The sequence below is a fragment of the Apus apus genome, chromosome 1 (assembly GCF_020740795.1).
Source record: "Apus apus isolate bApuApu2 chromosome 1, bApuApu2.pri.cur, whole genome shotgun sequence".
Lineage (NCBI taxonomy): Eukaryota > Metazoa > Chordata > Aves > Apodiformes > Apodidae > Apus > Apus apus.
Genome location: NC_067282.1, coordinates 138,731,978 through 138,745,688, shown reverse-complemented (window position 1 = coordinate 138,745,688; position 13,711 = coordinate 138,731,978).

Sequence of the window (13,711 nt, the reverse complement as noted above, 5' to 3'; positions counted from 1 at the left end):
AGCACTCGGAGAGAAGCCGCACAGAGGAAAACACACTGCTTGACAGTCCCCTGCTGTGAAGTCCAAGCACAGAAAGCCCTAACGAAGGGCTGTAGACAGACTGTTTGCTTGTATTGACCTTCATTACCTGAGATTGTTTAGAAGGCAAAATGTCAGTGTTAATGTGCTAGAATTTTAAACATTATCGCATTTTAATGACTATTTCCAGCCTCTTGCATACTCACAATGTGGAACAAAAATGTGGATTAGTGTAATGAAAGGTTATAACAACAATAACAACAACAATAATGAGGGATGGGCAGATGTGTTTTGCTTAATTTCAAACTCCCCTGCAGGATCTCTGGTTTGGAAATCAGAGTGGTTTCCACCCACCCAAGGTTCATGCTTTATTTGGGGCTGGCCCAGGGCCATTTCTGGGCAGTCAGTCACAGGCTACAGCAGTTGTCCAGAACTCAGCACGAGCCTGCCTCCAGCTCTGGTGAAGATCACTGAGTTGACAGATCCCCACAGAAATGATGGGGTTGACAGCAGGGTAGAGGAAGGCAGAGAGCATCTTCTGGATTTGGGAGTTGCCAGAGCCAGGGCAATTTGCAGACTGCACACCAATGTTATGGTTGTCTCCATTGTGTGGTCTGCCTTGCAAAGGTATGCAGGTAAACAGTAAGCTGTATGAGAGAAACATTTTAAGATATGTTCCCTTCAAAAAACAGAGGCATTGGTTTTCTGTTCTGCATTAGTAGACAGAATATTTGTCATTTGTGCTACTGGCATTTCTGCAGAGACACTAGAAATGGTCTGAAGGCCAAGAGAGAGTTGTAGCATTTCTTTCACAAACTTGTTTCCCATTCTGCACAACATCACTTTCCTTTGTCAGAGTGCTGGAAACTGTCTTATCTCTGTCATTTGCATAACTGACCAGCCTGTGACTGGGTGATGGTCTCAACACCTCAGCGTATTATGGAGTTTTTCATAGGGATTATGGCAATTCAGAGTTTTATGGAGAAAGAAGACTTCTGAAAGATGGCTCTGAGGTTAACTGTGTACATGTTTTCAGTTGACTTCTCCGGAGGACAAGGAGCAGCTCTGAGAGGAAATTCAGAGGTCCTTTTCTAAAACCTGCCTGTTGAAAAGTGAAGACTTACAGTCCTAGGGCATTAATAACTGAGTATTCAGTGAAAGACTACAGGTAAGATAAGGCCAGCTATGAAACACCTGACAATGAAGATGTGTACCTTATGAACAGGAGATTGGCAGAAGGCTCTTTTCAGCAGCACTCTTCATAGATACGGTCATGCTTGCTAGGGTAACAAAAATGCAATAATCAAAACAAGGGATAACGAGTACCTGAAAAAGGCATTAAACTGTCTGGTTGGGAAAGGCAGGTTGTATCTTGAAGATATAATAAGTATCCTACTGACTTAGATTTGTCCTATACCTGAGGAGATTACAATGATTACAATAGCTATACTGAAATAGCTACCACCTAGTATTTTTCTTTACTGTATTTGAGAAAGTCTAACTTTGGCCCAGGCCCTTCGTTCTAGTGTGAAAGAATTAATAGTCTTGACAGCAGAGGTTAATATTTATAATAGACTGAATATGAAAGGAAGAAAATAATATTGCCAACCATGTTTATCAGGCAGAGTAGAAAGGCAAAAAAGACTTGTGAAAGGAAGTATTTGGGAGGACAGGGAATTATGCCTCTTTTTTTCATTCTTGCCCTGCTTTCCATCACCCTTCTGCACACATAAGGCTGAATAACAATGCACTTTAAGCATGGGCTGAAATTTAGTATGTGTATCGTGTGCTGGGTCTCAATTGTGTGCAATAAACAAAAACATCAGATACCAGACAAAAAAGAGTGATATGGCTGATTAAATATTTGTAGCCCACTCACTTTAATTTTTTACATGGAAAATACCTAATTCAAAGTTCATAGCACTTTGTAGTTAATTAGAGAAAAAATACTAAGTGGCTTGAGAACTACAATGAAATTAGCAAGGGCAACTAATCATGAACATATGGAGCATTAATGAGGTAACAGAATTCGGAAAAAAGCACATTTGTAGATTTAAGTGGTAACTTCAGCACATCTCACCAGTATATTATAAGACAAATTAAAGACATTGCAATGGAAATAGATTTTTTTTTTTTTTTTTTGAGATCTCTAAGGCAAGATCCTTTTTAACTTTATACAAAGGTAACTAATTTAATGGTGTGATTATCACTCTTAGAGGCCATCATGCATCTAAGGCCTGAACTGAAGGGGCAGAGAGGAACTATCAGGTTTTCTGCCTAGGTCCCCATTCTCTTCTATTCTTGATCTTTTGCAACTAAGGGCAGACCATACCTGGACAATTTTATTTTATGCAATTGGCAAGGGAGAACAATGTGAAGAACATGTTTTACCAGTCCAACCCATGTGGAGAAGTTGGAGGAGTGAATTACTGTACCACATTCTCCTCTACAAAATAGTTCCACTACTAGTCAATGTACCTTTTTCATTCAAAAACATTTCCTTATGGCTAGAAATACTGGATAACTGTAGACTACCCAGAAATACCATTATCAAGGAAACAGTAGCATAATTCTGCAGCATCACTATTATGATACCCTGATGAATACCAGGATGACCACCACTAAACTGGTGAGCCTTCCCAAAATGAGATTGAAGGTCTGTATCTACGTACCCTTTTGCTACAATGTGCTTTAGAAAAGGATAATCATACATTCCTAAAAAATCATATGCAACATTACATGAGGCAGGATGTAAAATACCTTTCCCTGAAGGAAGAAAAGATAAATTGTTTTACATCAGCCCCAAAAAGGGGCCTCATAGGGTTTATCAAGAATGTAGCTCAATTTTTACTGGAAACTGGCCTAATATAGGCTCATACAGAGCTCTTCTTCAGGCCACTACAAGAAATGAGTTGTAATCAGCAAGCTATAGGTGTATGAAAATACATTTGATTGTGAAGGAGCCATATCAACTAAATTCATCGAAACACCTAAGAGGTGAGGAGGTCTGAGCAAAATATCTACACAATTTGCATTTTTAGTGTTGGACAAAGAGGTAGAAAGTATGAAGATATGAAGAATATATGAAGAAGCCCTGAGTCCTATTTTATTGGCTAGCACCTGAATCCCTTGAGAAAACTAGACTGCTTCATACTCTTTTCCATTATTTTTAACAAGTCTAAATATAGACATCATGCTTACCGGAAATAGAGGCATTTTGGGAAGTATGCTGTATAGAAACCGTCTAGTGGGTGGGGTGAGGTGTCTTGCCCTTTGTGCTGGGAAAGTTATTAATATCTTCTGGTAAGCCATCTAAATTTATGGTGCCTGAAGTTATTTTACATATGCTTTCCCAAAGTACAAATTACAGCAACCCTGTACTTTTTTTTGCCGAGGTCCCTTTCGCAGCATTATAGGCAGATTTTGTCTAATAAACTGATTTATACTTCTCTGGTTTATGACAGAATTACTTATTGTAAAAAAACCCTTTTGTCTTAAAAGCACCTGATTTTATAAATAAGTCAGTAAATGCAAGTACTTAACAAGTTAGACTCAACACTTCCAAACAGCAGTGCAGGTAAACACTCTTTTAATGGAACCTAGCTTACAGACTTCTTTAATACAAGATATAATGAGTTCCCTTGCCTGCTAATAACTATTTTACTCTCCCCTTCTTCTGATTTTGAGAGTGTTCAGCTTCCTATGGGATCTTTATATAACTGCAGTTTACTGAGCATCTAAGAATTTAAATTATCAATAAAACAAAATGAAAAAAAAAGCAAACCAAAACCAACCAGCCAAACAACAAAAAAAACAAATGCCACAACAAAATTTTATCCCTTTTTGCCTTATAGTACTTTTTTTTTTTTTTTTTTTTTTTTTTTCTGAGGGAACAATGGGGTAAAAGGTAGTGCCTGTGTGTTCTCCACAATTCTTCATTAAAAAAAAAAATTTAGTTGCACTTAGTGGACCCTCATTTACGTGATGTTCTTCTCTGTAATTTCGAAGTTATTCATATACCATATGCATTTCTTACCTTTTTATTTGTAAATAATGTCTCAGAGAAAAAATAAAATAAAATCCTGAAAGCCATAAAAAGCAAGGCATATCCAAATGTGATTAATATCACATCACAGAGAACAACCTTGACACTATGAAGCCCATATGAGTTCTGTTACTCAGAAGTCTTTGAAGGACACAAGCCTGTCATATGTTTCTACCTACATACAATAAGAGGCTGTTATTGCAATATTTACTATAGGACCCAATGTCATAAGGCACCCAAATACATAAACTTTCCTATGGAAATCAACTGGCTATTCATGAACACAAGTGCTTAATTAGATCAAGGTCTGGACTGGCACTGAAAATTTTCCAGCTGAAGGAAGCAGCTCTTTCTAGCTGCTACTTGGGAGCTGACTCCTCTGAGTGATTTTTGAGAATTTTTGCTTTAGCAATTCAGAACAATAGGTATTTCACAGGTTGGGGCCTAAGAAGGCAAACAATGTAGTGACTTTCACGAAGCAACCCAAAATAAAGGTATGCATTTAGAAAGGGGAGTAAGTGTGTAGACCTGTCTTCCAGACAACAGCAAGTTCTGGGCACTTGGCCATCTTTGGTCTTTGAGTTCAGACTTACTCACTTCTGCAGCTGAAGGTATAAATCCAAAATATTGTGTGCTGCACACAGTTCCAAATTTTACCTTCCTTTCTCCCTCATATAGGCCTATGAAGAAAAACTGCAGAGCTTTTTAACTACACATCTCTGGCATGCTCTAGTGGTTCCTGGTGTATTCTCTAAGGAGTGAGAGGCTGCCTGTTTATCACAAAACTGAAAAGAAAAAAATGGCAAAAACAAGGCTTCAAAGTACCATGAGAATTTTACCAAGGGAGTACCTAATAGTACCCTCAATATTAACAAGCAATTAGAGTGCAGTTCACTTGTCTTGCAGTTTAAATGGTGAAGGTCCTGAAACTTCCCTGAAGTAAGCCCAGGTCTGTATCACAGCACTGCTGTTTTAGGACCCACACTGTCCCATTCCTCCACAGAAGACCTCCAGTGTCCTTATGGTGTAGTTGTTAGAGGGATCCAAATTACAGTGTTCCCACTAATGTGTTTTGCAGGCAGGAAAAATAAAAAAAATACATAGATTTATTCCAATTTACTTTTAAATCATTTACACATCCAGGGTGGGATCTTCAAGTGGAAGAGATGCTGAAGCCTTCCTAACTCACTGCAATACTTTTGAAGATGTGTTTCATTATGGAGCTTGATCGGCATGGTTACCTCAGTCCACAGAAGTAATGGCCTAATGTTGTAAACACCTGTACCATTAAATGCCTTAACTATCTTGTGATCTCATAAAGAACAAAAATTTTTGTTCTGTTGAAAACAGAACAGAGAGTACGAAAGAGTAAGACATCTTGATGCTGTTGTTGCTAGCATTCAAGGCAGTGCTGGTCAGCTCTTGAACATCAGGCTTGAAAAGGAAATGGCAGCAAATTTACTGACAATGCAAATCACAGAAAGTGGCAAAGATCTATTTCCTTGAAAACATGACTGCCCCAGAGGATGCTGATTTTTTTTTTTTTTTAATTTTTTTTTTTTGGTGACGTGGGGCTGGGAGATGGAGGATTTTGACAAATTAAGCTTGAGAAATAGCATGCTGAAATCCATACAAATACATATTTCTGTATATACTACAGCTTATTTTTTGTTCCTGACACTGAAGTCTGAAATGGAACCCTTCCAGCAGCTGAGTTTTATATGTTTAAATCTGGTCATAGAAATATATTTTGATATGTGAGTTAAATTTCCTCCTTGTCAACAGAAGCCAGCTACTAAGCCAAGGCTGCCCGCTGTTAATTAAACTACGTTCTGCTAAAAGCCTGCAGCACAAAAAACATGGTAGCAGAGCATGTTCTCTGTGCTGTTCTTCCTCATGTGATAAGCAGTGCATTTCCTCAATGGATACACATTGCTTACATTTTTAGAGCTATTAAGCCAGGATAATTATGGAACAATCTAGGCAATGTTCAATAGCCCATGCAGATGCCTGACAGGGCATGTTGTCTCTTAATTAGGAATTTGAATGCCTAATGCTTGTATATTAACTGAAATAATTTGATAGATGTTTTACATTTTCTTCACTTTTACTGACAACCAAGCAAGGGACCACAGGAATCAACATATCTGCCTAAACCTGATAATTTCATTTGCACTTTTTAGGTGATCTCCTCTGTTGTATAAGTGGAAATTTTAAGAGAAATTATGCTGGCTACTGTGTAAAAATATTGTAAGATGCTTCTCAGTGAGTCTGATAGTTTGAAGCTGCTATATTTTTGCTTCCCATACTATCATAACCTGCACAGTGTATCTATATCTTTTTTATTTCTCAAAAGTCAAGTAGAATTACAGTATTTGTGATATCTATCTATCTATCTATCTATCTATCTATCTATCTATCTATCTATCTATCTATTTATTTATTTATTATTGGTTTTAATTGGTTTAAAGTGCCTGTAATCATAGACTTACAGAATGGTTTTGGTTGGTAGAGACCTTAAAGATCACCTAGTTTCACCTCCATGGCATGGACAGGGACACCTCCCCTTAGACCAGGTTGGTCAAACTCCATCCAGCCTGGACTCGAGCACTTCCAAGGAGGGGGCATCCACAACTTCTCTGGGCAACCTGTTCCAGTGTCTCACAACCCTCAAAATGAAGAATTTCCTCCTAAAGCCTAACCTAAATCTACCCTCTTCCAGTCTGAAACTGTTCTGTCACTACATGCCCTTGTAAAAGGTCCCTTTCCAGCTTTCTTGTAGGTTCCTTCAGGTACTGGAAGGCTGCTATAAGGTCTCCTTGGAGCCTTCCCTCCTGCAGGTTGAACAACCCCAACTCTCTCAGCCTATATTGACAGGAGAAGTGCTCCAGCCCTCTCATCATTTTCGTGGCCCTCCTCTGGATTTGCTCCAACAGCTCCATGTCCTTCTTGTGTTGTGGGCTCCAGAACTGGACACAGTACTTCAGGTGGGGTCTCACAAGAGCAGAGCAGATCCAGAGACTCAGGTCCCTTGACCTGCTAACCACACTTCTTTTGATAAAGCCCAGGACATAGTTGGCTTTCTGGGCTGCAAGTGCACGTTGCCAGCTGATGTTGAGCTTCTCATCAACAAATAAACCCAAGTTCTTCTCCTCAGGGCTGTTCTCCATCCATTCTCTACCCAGCTTGTAATTGTGCTTGGGATTGCCCCAGTCCAGGTGCAGAATCTTGCACTTGGCCTTACTGAACTTCATGAGGTTGGCATGGACCTACCTCTCAAGCCCGTCAAGGTCCCTCTGGATGGCATCCCTTCTGTCCAGCATGTTGATCACACCCCACAGCTTGGTGTCATCAGCAACCTTGCTGAGGGTGCATGCTATCCCACCATCCATGTCACCAACAAAGATGTTAAACAGTGCCTGAGAGGTATTATGCTGGGATATATATTGTTTCAAATCCAGTTCTGACGCCAGATTAGTAAAATTTGTTATCATTGATGTAAAAATCTGCTTTGCCCTGTACAGGGCTGCTTTCCAGACATTGAGGATGCCTTTCAGGGGCTGGGCTTGCTGGACTAGACTCTGCAGCTCTGGTTGCAGAAGAGGGGTCTACTTGGCCATCCCTACCCTTGCTCTCCCTTTCACTGTACACAAGGGGAGCTTTTTTGGCACTGGCTAAGCTGTGTGGAAGCAGGTTGGACTCAAGGCATTACATTCAGTGGTACCATCCATTAGCGCATTTCCACAGCTGAGACACCATTCATCTCCTATCAACATAATAATAACAGTCAAAAAAATTCCTCTGGCCTCCATATTAGCAGAACTGGGCCCCGAATGAACAACTTATTTAATCCATGTCTACTGTGTATGTGAGGAGTACTGTGCTTGCCACTATATATATTGTTTATATTTAGGATGTCTGATAAATGTGTTTATTCACAACTATTAGTATAAAAGCTCCTTTAAAAGCAACAAATTGCTCTCTATTAGTAATGTGCATAATGACCTATTTCCATAAACATTTTTAGCAAGAGAAATTTTAATGTGCAAAACCCTGCAGACATTTTATGGAAATTTGACTGTATTCTGCAGAAGTGCATCACAGTCATATTTTGTTCTTTAATATTTTGTTTTGAGAGGTGAATTACTTTCATTCTGATGTATAGTACAAAAGAAGCAACCTGGCACAGGAAAAAGGAAAATGAGTCTTAATGTGTTTCCTTCTTGCTAATGTATATTTTTTGATTGATGTAAGGATGTTTTTTGCAGGAAATATACAGCACCTGTTGGTTGGGATTTTTTTTGTGTATTTATTTTAAAACCCCCACCTCTTTAAATCCAGGCATAAGGGAAAAGAATAATAAAGGAATGTCTTTATGGTCAAAAGGATAAATGGAGCTTTTCAGTCCCTTTCTGTTGTATTGCACCTGATTTCTATACTTACATGAAGGTCAAGTGTGCAAAAGTTCATTCACAAAATATTGTGATGTAGTTTTAGAGGCATGGCTTGGAAAATTAGCCTAAGGGGTTAAATATGTGTTAGCTTTTTTTTTTTGCTTTATTGAAAAGAATGCAAGCAAATCTTCAGTATTCTGTGGAGTCCTAACAGCGTTTATGTATTTTATGTATTAAATGCCACCTGAAAAGCAGCAGAGCCTTTCACATGAATTTACTGTAACTCTGGAGCAAATAATGCTTTTTCCTTCCATGCAGAGTTTAAAGCTTCTAACCTACTAATAATTCCAACAAAAGTCTTTAAAAATAACCTAACTCATGTCAGGTGCAAACTGTCTCATTTGTATTTACACCACAATTATATGGGGAAAGAAAGCAAGGTTTTATTTTAAATTAAGCTAATCACACAGCTATGCAGAAGAGGTGGAAATGGAAAAAAAAACATCCATAGGTCTCATATTAAAAAACCTGCTCTATTTCAACTCTACTTTGAAGGCAGCTTTTTTTAAAGGAAATGTTGTTCCGTGTTAAAGTACAGGTAGAGCACATCTCTGAATCCAGTTGTACTAACAGTGAGAATTTGGACAAACCACCTGAGCGACATTTTTAAGCTGGAAGATATTCACCTCTAGCACATTTACCCTATCCCTACTGCATACAGAGAATGCTTGATTGGCTAATAAAGTGCTCTGCAGATGTACAGAAAGAAAAAAACTGTGATGAAAGATGTAAAGGAAGTGAAAAAGATTAAAACATTAACACCTTTAGAGATATCTACAAGAAAAGCCAGTTCCTATCTTTCCAATTTTGTCTTATGAATGTTAATATCCTTTGCATATCCATATGTTCCGTTCAAAAACTTCAGGATATATACCCCAGCTTGAAAGAAAGTCTAAATTAAAACTTACATTGATGAGGCAATACATGCAACAGTCTTGGATCATCATATTAAGTAGTTGCTTAACTTCTAGCATGTGCCATTGACTTCTGTCATCTTTAAAAGAGAAGTGGTTATAAATGTGATTCAGAGCTTGACTAAATATCTGACTGAATAGGAGTCTAGACCCTCCTGTTTCAGTGGAGGGTAAGCTGCAGCACAACAGAGTTGCAACTGTAGTACTACAGTTGCTTTAAGATCTTTTGTTCCAAGGAGCTGAGCAGCTCTTCCCTCCCACACATACAATGAGAACTGAGAACAGAGATGTACCAAGGCCTATACACAGCCCCAGTCTTATCTCGCTGAAGTAAATCGCTAGCTGTAATTAATTTCAGTGGGATCAGGAATGTAATACATAAAACTTCCAAAGCAAACCTTCCTTCTCCCAGTCATTTTATACGATCTTTCCTGTTGTTACCACTGGTGTATGTTCATGTAGCAGACAGTTGTAAAACCTTATATGAGAATGAATGAAATTCAAAGTGTTGAATTAGTCTAATGAATTAATGACCATGATTTAGTAGCATTTTTACTGAAGGAAGTGTAAAGAATCAGTCAAGATTTTCCTCTGTGAAGGCTGTATTGTATTGATTTTTCAAATGACCAAGCAATTAGCATAGCAGAAACCTAGGTGCTCAGCACCTTCTCCATTAAACAGAACAAATGTCAAGTCCTATTAATACAGTCAGCTCTTCCATAGTCGTTGATCAGATGCTATCTATCATTAAATGTTTATTATCTTGTTGAAAGAGTATTATGAGGTTTTGCTGATAATAACTTTGGATGATGCACTTTTTTTCATTTTAATCCTTCTTTGTAGTTCAGGCATAAACAATTTCATCGCATCCAGGCCGTTAAACCATTAATTGTGAGAGTCCAGATTTTCAGCAGTTCATGCTGGTACAATAAGTCTTCTTTCCCCACCTCCTCTCCCTAGTGAAAAGAATCTGTATTTTTAATAATAATAAAGAGACATAATCACTTAATGCAGAAATGTCCATTGCACCCGCACAGCAAATCCAGCTTAAGTGGAAATTTACACAAAGAATTATTTATAGGAATCAATCATAATTACATTTAATGCATGCTGCAGCTGTTTATAATTGTGGTTTTCCCAAGGTTATTCTCCTCCTACCGTCCACCCCCACACATATGAAATTTATTTCTGTGGAAATGCTTAGGAAGCATTATAATTTTCCTGTAACTTGTTACAATGACAGCTGACTGTTGTGAGGCAGACTAGATCCTGATTAGTGAGTGCAATAAAAAAGGAGAGAAGACTGTTTTGTCGACCACTAAAAGAGTCTTAAGAAGCTGATTGGTAATAGCTATCAGGACAAACACTTTCCATGTCATTCTGTTTGCTGTTTATTATGACAGGCAAATCTGACTGCTAAATTAGGGAGTTAATTTTTGGTAATCATAAATTCAAGATAGTGTGGACCAAACTGAGAAACCATGCATATAGTGATATAACTGGAGCCTTCTCGCACTCAATTAGAAATTTGCTTCCCTTCCCAGTGCTATAGAACTGATTGTAAATGCATTTCTTGTTTTAACTACAGAAAAAGCTGGGGTTTTTGTGTTGTTTCTTTTTTTTCATAAAGAAAAAAGAGATATAATTTGGAGTACTTCTTAGCTCCAGTTATTTGATTTTAAAAAATGAAGGGTTTATAGGAAATAAAATATATGACATACACATTTTTATTATGTTGAAGCCCCATGTGTCCAACCAGAAAGTCCAGAAGGAAACAGATTAGGCAGCCATTCGATTTAAGATATATAGTTTTCCATAAAGGACTCGGGGTTGCTTTTTCATACATAGTATTATACAGGAGAAGGTATACATTTAAAACAATCATGCTTTTTGTTACATATACTGGCCTCTCAGTTAGTAAGGTTTAAATTTTAAATTCCATTACATTCTGCTAAATTTCCTGTAATGATGATTAGCTCTAAGGTAGTTCGTGGAAAGTGTGACCTAGGCTATACTATTGTATTCACCCCTCTGAAGTATGCTCTGTGACTATGATACTGATATCAGGGTTAGGCCACCCCAGTTTGCCCAAAAACTCCTTGAGGGAAAACTCACTGAAGCTTGAAATGTAAAATCTCCCGGGCTTTAGGGACAGTGGTATTCATACTGTTGACTGGAGTGGGTTGGTTTTGGTTCTATTTTATTTTACTTTAATCTATCTTTACAAAGTATCTCTTACACATGTGAACATTTGTTTTTAGATGGTCAGTTAGGTACCTGAGTTCAGAAGTGATTTATATGTCTGTAGAAGTTGTAGTGACATTGGGCTCATACACTACAAAAAATTCCTGAAGGTAGAAATAGTACATAATTAGATATGGGAGCATGTAGCAATATGAAAATGGGGAATAATTTTAAACTAGAAGAGGGCAGATTTAGGTTAGCCATTAGGAAGAAATTCTTGACTGTGAGGGTGGTGAGACACTGGAACAGGTTGCCAAGGGAAAGTGTGGATGCCTCATCCTGGGAGTGTTCAAGGCCAGGCTGGATGGGTCTTGGAGCAACCTGGCCTAGTGAGAGGTGTCCGTGCCCATGCAGGTGGCGTAGAACTAGATGATATTTTATGGTCCCTTCCAATTCAAACCATTCTCTGATTTTTGTTTCTCAATTCTGTCTTAACATCTGGAGTATGATTGAGGGAATCTGTAATGAAAGGCCAGTTATATGCAATACTAGACTATTCAATTTGTGATTAGCTGTGGAAAATCCGGAGTCAAAAGTTTGGTAATTTATAATTGAACCCTTCCGCTGACATAGTTACCTGAAATGTGACCAAGATTTGCCCCTTAGACTTCAGAAACACATTACCAGGTATGCTGAAGAAATCCAAAATGTTGGCATTGATTTGATGAAGATGCTCAAGTGACTGGGGAAATGCCTGTCCTTCTCAAGAGCTTCATCAGTGAGGGATACACAGCAGAGAGAGCTGTGGATGTCCAAGCACCCAACCTCTAAGATTAAGAAAGATGAGCCCCTTATCTGTAAGTGGCTGAGCTGCCTCAGTTTACAGTGCAGTTTTTTAGGACAACTCAGAATCCCAAGCCCTCCACTTTGGCAGTGTCCTGGAGCATAAAAATAGGTTCAAGCCCATTCCAAAAAAATCCATTCATTTGCTATTTGTGCTTTTATTTCTCCCCATAGACCTTGTAACATAGAATTTAACTGTAGCTGAGACACAGCATAAGTAAATAACCAATAGGGACCAATAATAATTGCAACAAACCTATAACACTGATGCTCAAGTATTTAACATTCTGGATCAAACTCTGCCCAGCCTTATATCCTGCAGAACCCCTCTGAGGGCAATAGGATTTCATGGGGTATAAATCAGGGCAGAATGAGGTGATTTCAGAGTAGGTGAAATTGCTGATATAACTTCCCCCATCTTAAAAGAGACTTCAACCAAAAAGTAGGGTAGTGAGAGCAATAAAGAAGAAGGTCACAGTAAGACATTTTAAAATGGACTAGAAAAATGTTTAAATAGTTTATCATTCTATGCATACTGGCTTGTTTTTTGTAATAATTGCAACAGTTTGGGAAGAACAAAAAAAAAGACTAATCCTATCAGTTGCTGTAAAAGGATATCTTCCAAATTTTCTCTTGCTGGTGAATGAAAAAAACATATTTGTTCAGGGTGTCTCAAGACAGCTGCTGTTGGGTGCATTATTTCTTAGTATCTAAGGCTAACCAACTTCAGAGAATTGTAGCCATTTAGCATTGACTCTAGAAAAACTGTATTTTTGCTGTTACAGGCAAGAGGTCTTGAAAATCTGCAGATGAAGTGAACATTAGGGTTTCAAGTGGGAGTGTGGTTCTGTGAAACAACAGCTTCTTATGCAGAAGAATAAATTGAAATATCATCTATCGCAAGAGCATTTTCAATACTGAACATGTTAAAAATATTTTAAAAAATGCATTTCTACTTCATAAGATATTTTTTATTTTAGAATAAGAAAGATCTACATTGATACCTATATGGAGGGTTTTATTTATTATTTTCAGGAAACAAAAGTGGATATAGATGTGTTTGTTCTAATATTTTTTTTCTTCAAAAACACTGAAAGATTTCACTAGGTGAAAGCTTCTCCTTAAAAAAAAAAAAATAGAAAAAAAATGTGGTGGAAAATATTTAACTGAACTAAAATAACAGACTTCCTTTGCTCCTAACAAAATTGGAGCAATGGAGAAACTTAAAACCAAAAGATGCCATTGCTGTACTA